We start from the raw sequence: 6187 nt of genomic DNA, 5'->3' as shown, positions 1-6187 counted from the left end.
ACGCTAGTAGATCTCCCACAGCAATGCTCATGGTGAGTTGGAGGAAATAGGAGTGTGTATTCCTTGTAGCGGTTAACCTCAGCGTTACTGATTTGCAGTTACTGATTAAGTCAAATTCTATTTCTATTAAATGCCATTCTGGAATTTTTATTGGTGCTTGGGATCAACTTCCCCCAACTGCCCATTATTCTGTGAAAACTATAAATGTGCGGCCTTTATTTATGTATTTTTTAATTCATTCTCAGGATGTGGGCATCGCTGGCAAGGCTGCCATTTATTACCCATCCCTGGTTACCCTGAGATGGTGGTGGTGGGCCTTTTTCTTGAACCGCTGCAGTCCGTGTGCTGAAGGCACTCCCACAATTCTGTTAGGTAGGGAGTTCCAGGATTTTGACCCAGCGACTATGAACGGCAATATATGTCCAAGTCAGGATGGTATGTGACTTGGTGGCAAGGGTATTCCCATGCACTTGCTGCCCTTGTCATTCTAGGTGGATGAGGTCATGGGTTTGGGAGATGCTGCCGAAGAGCCCTTGGTGGGTTGCTGCAGTATGTCCTGTGGATGATACAGACTGCAGCCACGGTACTCCGCTGATGGAGGGGCTGGATGTGTAGGCTAGTATATGAATGGCGATCAAGTGGACTGCTTTGTCCTGGAGAGTGTCGAGCTTCTTCAGCTGCAGCCATCTAGGCAAGTAGAGAGCAACTAGGTGGAAGTGCGTAGGGCAGGGGTAGATGGGTTGGGTGGGGTGGGGGAGGCAGTTTAGCATCCCAACTGCAAAAGCAGCCAACAGTGGCTCCTCAGCCCCTATTGTATGGAGCCGATAAAAAAAGTTGCAGCTCCGGTCATTGGAACTCCAGGCCACGGCACAACACAGAAGACAGTGGACCTGAGTAAAGCTTCCAAAATTTGTCCTCTAGCTTTTTTTTCCAAATGATTTGGTAAATCTATCAAACAGATTTTATTCAAGATGAAGAAAGATGCATTGTCCTTTGGCTAGCTAAATGCTACTGAAGAAACCTGCGAAGTTGTGCACGCCACACACGCTCAGACTGCAAGGAAGTTATGCTAAACCTTTATAAAACACTGGTTAGGCCCCAGCTGGAGCAATGTGTTCAATTCCGGACACCACACTTTAGGAAGGATGTCAAGGCCTTAGGGAGGGCGCAGAAGAGATTTACTAGAAAGGTACCATGGATGAGGGACTTCAGTTATGTGGAGAGGCTGGAGATGTTGTTCTCCTCAGAGCAGAGAAGGCTAAGAGCAGATTTGATAGAGGTGTTCAAAATCATGAACGGTTTTGATAAAGTAAACAAGGGAAGCTGTTTCCAGTGGCAGAAGGGTTAGTAACCCGAGGACACAGAGTTAAGGTGATTGGCAAAAGAACCAGAGGCGGCATGAGGATTTTTTTAATGCAGCGAGTTGTTGTGATCTGGAATGCACTGCCTGAAAGGGTGGTGGGAGCAGATTCAACAGTAACTTTCAAAAGGAAATTGGATACATACATGAAGGTAAAAAATTTACAAGGCTATAAGGAAAGAGCAGGGACTAATTGGATAGCTCTACCAAAAAACTGGCAAAGGCACGATGGGCCAAAAGGCCTCCTTCAGTACTGTATCATTCTATGATTCTATGGAAATCGAGACCATCCTCGTTAAATGGCACATGAGAAGAGAGGGTATTAGCACATATAGAGATGAGTAAAGTACAAATTAAGATGTGTACAAAATTGCAAGGTAGTTGAGAAACGGGTTCAGCAAATGTTCAGTGCTATTAATATCCATAGGTTACTCAGGGGACAATCAATGGGGTTATTAACCTACCTGTTTGGGATGCACAAGAAACAGGAAGTTTGTGTGTTACTGCTTTGATTAAAGGACGCACCTCAGTTTAAAACGGCTCATGTGTGTTGTGCCTACAATTGAATACACTTTCTCAGCCGTATGCTCCTAGCTCACACAACCTATTTGCTACTTTTCAATTGTCAAGCTATTTGCAAGTCAAAATACAGTCAATGGAACTCATCAGAAGGAGGACCATTGGTTTAAAGCTCTTAGCAGCCAGTTTCAGAACTGCATTAGTAGAGAAACAAAAAAAGAAAACGTTGGAAATATTCAGCAGATCGGCTAACATCTGTGGAGAGAACCGATGAGTTAGTTTCAGGTGTAGACCATTTGACTGACTCTTCACGGGTGCTGACTGACCTGAAGAGGGTTTTCTGTGTTTGCCTCAGACTGCCAACATTTGCATTTTTTTTTGCTTTATGCAAAGTAAGAAAGAACTTGCATTTATACTGCGCCTTTCACCACCTCAGGATGTCTGAAAGTGCTTTACAGCCAATTAAGTACTGTTGAAGTGTAGTCACTGTTGTAATGTGGCAGAGAACTGTGAGCTGGTCACGTGCGCATGATACTACTGGTAGATTCAAGAAAGGAGCAGGAGAGAAAATACATTAAAAAATTGCATTCTTGTCCTTAACAACAAAAAATGCAGTTCAGTCTTTTCCCTTCATATCAACATCTGGCTTGTGGGGAATGGGGCTAATTTTCTTGCCACTGTTCTCTGTGAAGCAGGAAAATCTGAAATTGTAATGAGAATTTTCAAAAGTGTTTAAGTGCATATTCACTTTCATTGGTTTCATTGGCCTTGTCATAACCAACACCTTGTTCCATCAGAGAGACAAGTACAAGGCTTCATGGCAGCACCCTCGCTCCAAGCACTGGCATCTGCGAGACTACGTCATGGTCCGAGCGAGGGACCGCAAGGACGTCCGCATCACCCACGCCATGACAGGAGCTGACGACTGCCGGACAGACCACCGTCTAATCCGCTCTGTCATCTCCATCAATGTAGCCCCAAAACAGCGGCGGTAACAGAAACAATGCCGCAGGAAAATCAACGCTGGAGCACTCAAAGACCCTGCTAAGAAAGCCCTATTCAGCCTGCACCTCACAACCAACCTGATGACTCCCAGTGATGCAGAGACACAGAGTGCCCACAGCACCTGGTCTGCACTCAAGGCCTCCATAATCAGCACCTGTGAAGAGACGCTCAGCCACTCGACCAGGAAACATCAAGATTGGTTCGATGAGAACAACCAGGAGATCCAGGAGCTAATAAGCCGTGTGATGAAATATGCCTTCATCAACCCATGTGTTTTACCTGCTTGTATTTTACCTGCTTGTATTGTGAACCGCCCCCTTTTGTTCCTATTGTGTGTATTGGCTACGCCCCTGTCTTTTGCCATATAAAGGTCTCAGGAGCTGTATGAGTCACTTACTACCAGACGAACCCGATGTGGGAAGACCTGCTATACTGCTATGTTCTTAGTGATTAAAAGCCTTCAGTTGAATCCTTGTCTTTGAGTCATTGATGGCATATCAATTTTAATCACTAAAACACCAAGATGGATCGACTCCTGAAACCAGAGCGCTTGGATCTGGACCCCCATGCCTCAGACGCAGCCACACAGTTCGGACACTGGTTCCAATGCTTCGAATTTTTCATTGCAAACTCATCCACTGCCATAGCCGCAGCCGAAACCGCTACCGGAGACATGAAACTGGGAATCCTGCGAAACTGGGTGAGCCATCGGGTCTCCCCTCTCATCCAAGATGCCACCAGCTACGAGGATGCCTGCACCATCCTGAAGGCCCACTACGCGCGGCCAATAAACGTGGTGTACACCAGGCATCTTCTGACTACTCGCACGCAGCGGCATGGTGAGTCACTAGAGGACTTTATACTAAACCTAAAAGTACTGGGCCGAGACTGTAACTGTAAGGCCGTGTCTGCCATCGTGTACACGGAGGAGCTGATTCGAGACTCCCTTATTGCGGGCCTCAGTTCAAATTATATTCGGCAGAAACTGTTTGAAAAGGAGGGACTGGACTTAAAACAGGCTATAGATATGGCCCAGAGGAACTCTGAATCCTGTTCCTCAGGCCACGCGGCCCACTCCGCCTCGTGCGCGCCATGGGGGCCGCCATCTTGGAAGCCATCTTCACCTCCCAGGTCTCAGGCCAGCCCAGCACCATCGGAGCCCCAGCCCCCACCCAGGAGCCCCACTACTGCGGCGATGCATCGGGGCCCGAAATGCTACTTCTGCGGCCAGGACAAACACTCCAGGCATCTGTGCCCAGCGAAGGGCACCACCTGTTTTAAATGCGGGAAGAAAGGACATTTCAGCAAAGTCTGCAGAGGGAACCCCGCCTCCAACTCCACCACCGCCGCGTGCGCGCCGTGGGAGCAGCCATCTTGGAAGCCATCTTGTCCACCCTCATGGAGTCCACCATCTTGCCCCGACTACACAGACCTCCAGGACCCACTGGTGGCCTCGATCACAGTGGATCAATCCAGGCCACATCCGTTGTCTAAATCGATGATGGACATAGAGGTAAACGGGAACAAGGTTAAATGCTTGATTGACTGCGGGAGCACCGAAAGCTTTATTCATCCTAGCCTGGTAAAACAACTTTCTCTAACGATAGTCCCCACACAGGGCAAAATCGCCATGGCCGATAAGACTCATACCTCAAAAATTACAGGTTTCTGCGCGGTTATGTTGTCGGTAAAAGGCAATGATTACAGAGATTTTAAACTATTGATAATGCCAGATCTCTGTGTGAGCGTGATCTTGGGTCTGGACTTCCAGTGCCACCACCAAAGTATCACGCTTGCCTACGGTGGGTCCCAGCCGCCCCTCACAGTGTGCGGTCTGGCTACCCTGAAGGTCAAGCCGCCCTCTCTGTTCGCCAACCTCGCACCCAACTGTCGACCCATAGCGACCAAGAGTAGGCGGTACAGCTGGGAGGATAGACGGTTCATTGCGTCGGAAGTAGAAAGACTCAAGCGGGAGGGTATCATCGAATGCAGTACCAGCCCGTGGCGCGCCCAGGTAGTAGTAGTTAAGGGTAGCGAAAAGAAACGGATGGTGATAGATTATAGCCAGACGGTTAATCTATACACCCAGCTAGACGCCTACCCTCTGCCCCGCATAGCGGATATGGTAAACCAAATCGCGCAATACCGGGTGTTTTCCACCATCGACCTAAAATCGGCATACCACCAGCTCCCCATTAGGCCGGAGGACCGTCCATACACCGCCTTCGAGGCGAACGGACGTCTCTACCACTTCCTCAGAGTCCCCTTTGGGGTAACGAACGGGGTCTCGGTCTTCCAGTGGGAGATGGACCGCATGGTCGATGAGAACCAGTTAACAGCCACCTACCCATACCTGGACAACGTCACCATCTGCGGCCACGACCAGCAAGACCACGACTCGAACCTCGCGAGATTTCTGAAAACCGCCCTCAGACTCAATCTCACCTACAACGAGGATAAGTGTGTCTTTAGCACCACGCGCCTCTGTATCCTGGGCTGCGTGGTGGAAAACGGGGAAATCGGTCCGGACCCCGACCGATTGCGCCCCCTACGGGAGCTACCCCTACCAAACACTCCCAAGGCCCTGAAAAGATGTCTGGGGTTCTTCTCCTATTACGCCCAATGGGTCCCCAATTATTCCGACAAGGCCCGTCCCCTCCTGAAATCAACGTCCTTCCCGCTCACGGCCGAGGCCCACGCCGCCTTCAACAGCATTAAACACGACATTGAGAAGGCCGCGCTGCGGGCAGTGGACGAAAACATCCCTTTCCAGGTCGAAAGCGATGCGTCCGACTTCGCTTTAGCAGCCACCCTCAACCAGGATGGGCGGCCCGTAGCCTTTTTCTCAAGAACCCTCCAAGGGCCTGAGATCAGGCACTCCTCGGTAGAGAAGGAGGCCCAGGCCATAGTGGAGGCAGTGTGGCACTGGAGGCACTACCTAGCCGGCAAACGCTTCACCCTGCTTACCGACCAGCGGTCGGTAGCCTTCATGTTTAACAACAAACAGAGGGGGAAGATCAAGAACAACAAAATTCTCAGGTGGCGGATCGAACTCTCCACGTTTGAGTACGACATAATATATAGGCCGGGGGCCCTCAACGAATCCCCCGATGCCCTATCACGAGGGATGTGTGCCAGCATCCAGGGGGACAGGCTACAGGGCCTCCACAATGGCCTCTGCCACCCGGGGGTCACCCGGCTATTCCACTTTATAAAATCCCGTAACCTGCCCTATTCCATCGAGGAGGTCCGGTCTATGACCAGGGACTGCCGCACCTGTGCGGAATGCAAGCCCCGTTTTTT

This window comes from Somniosus microcephalus, chromosome 23, assembly GCF_052327205.1.
Source record: "Somniosus microcephalus isolate GS21.2 chromosome 23, FLI_Smic_1.0, whole genome shotgun sequence".
NCBI classification, from domain to species: Eukaryota; Metazoa; Chordata; class Chondrichthyes; order Squaliformes; family Somniosidae; genus Somniosus; species Somniosus microcephalus.
The sequence above is the reverse complement of the archived record's forward strand: the minus strand, read 5'-3'. Positions refer to the sequence as shown.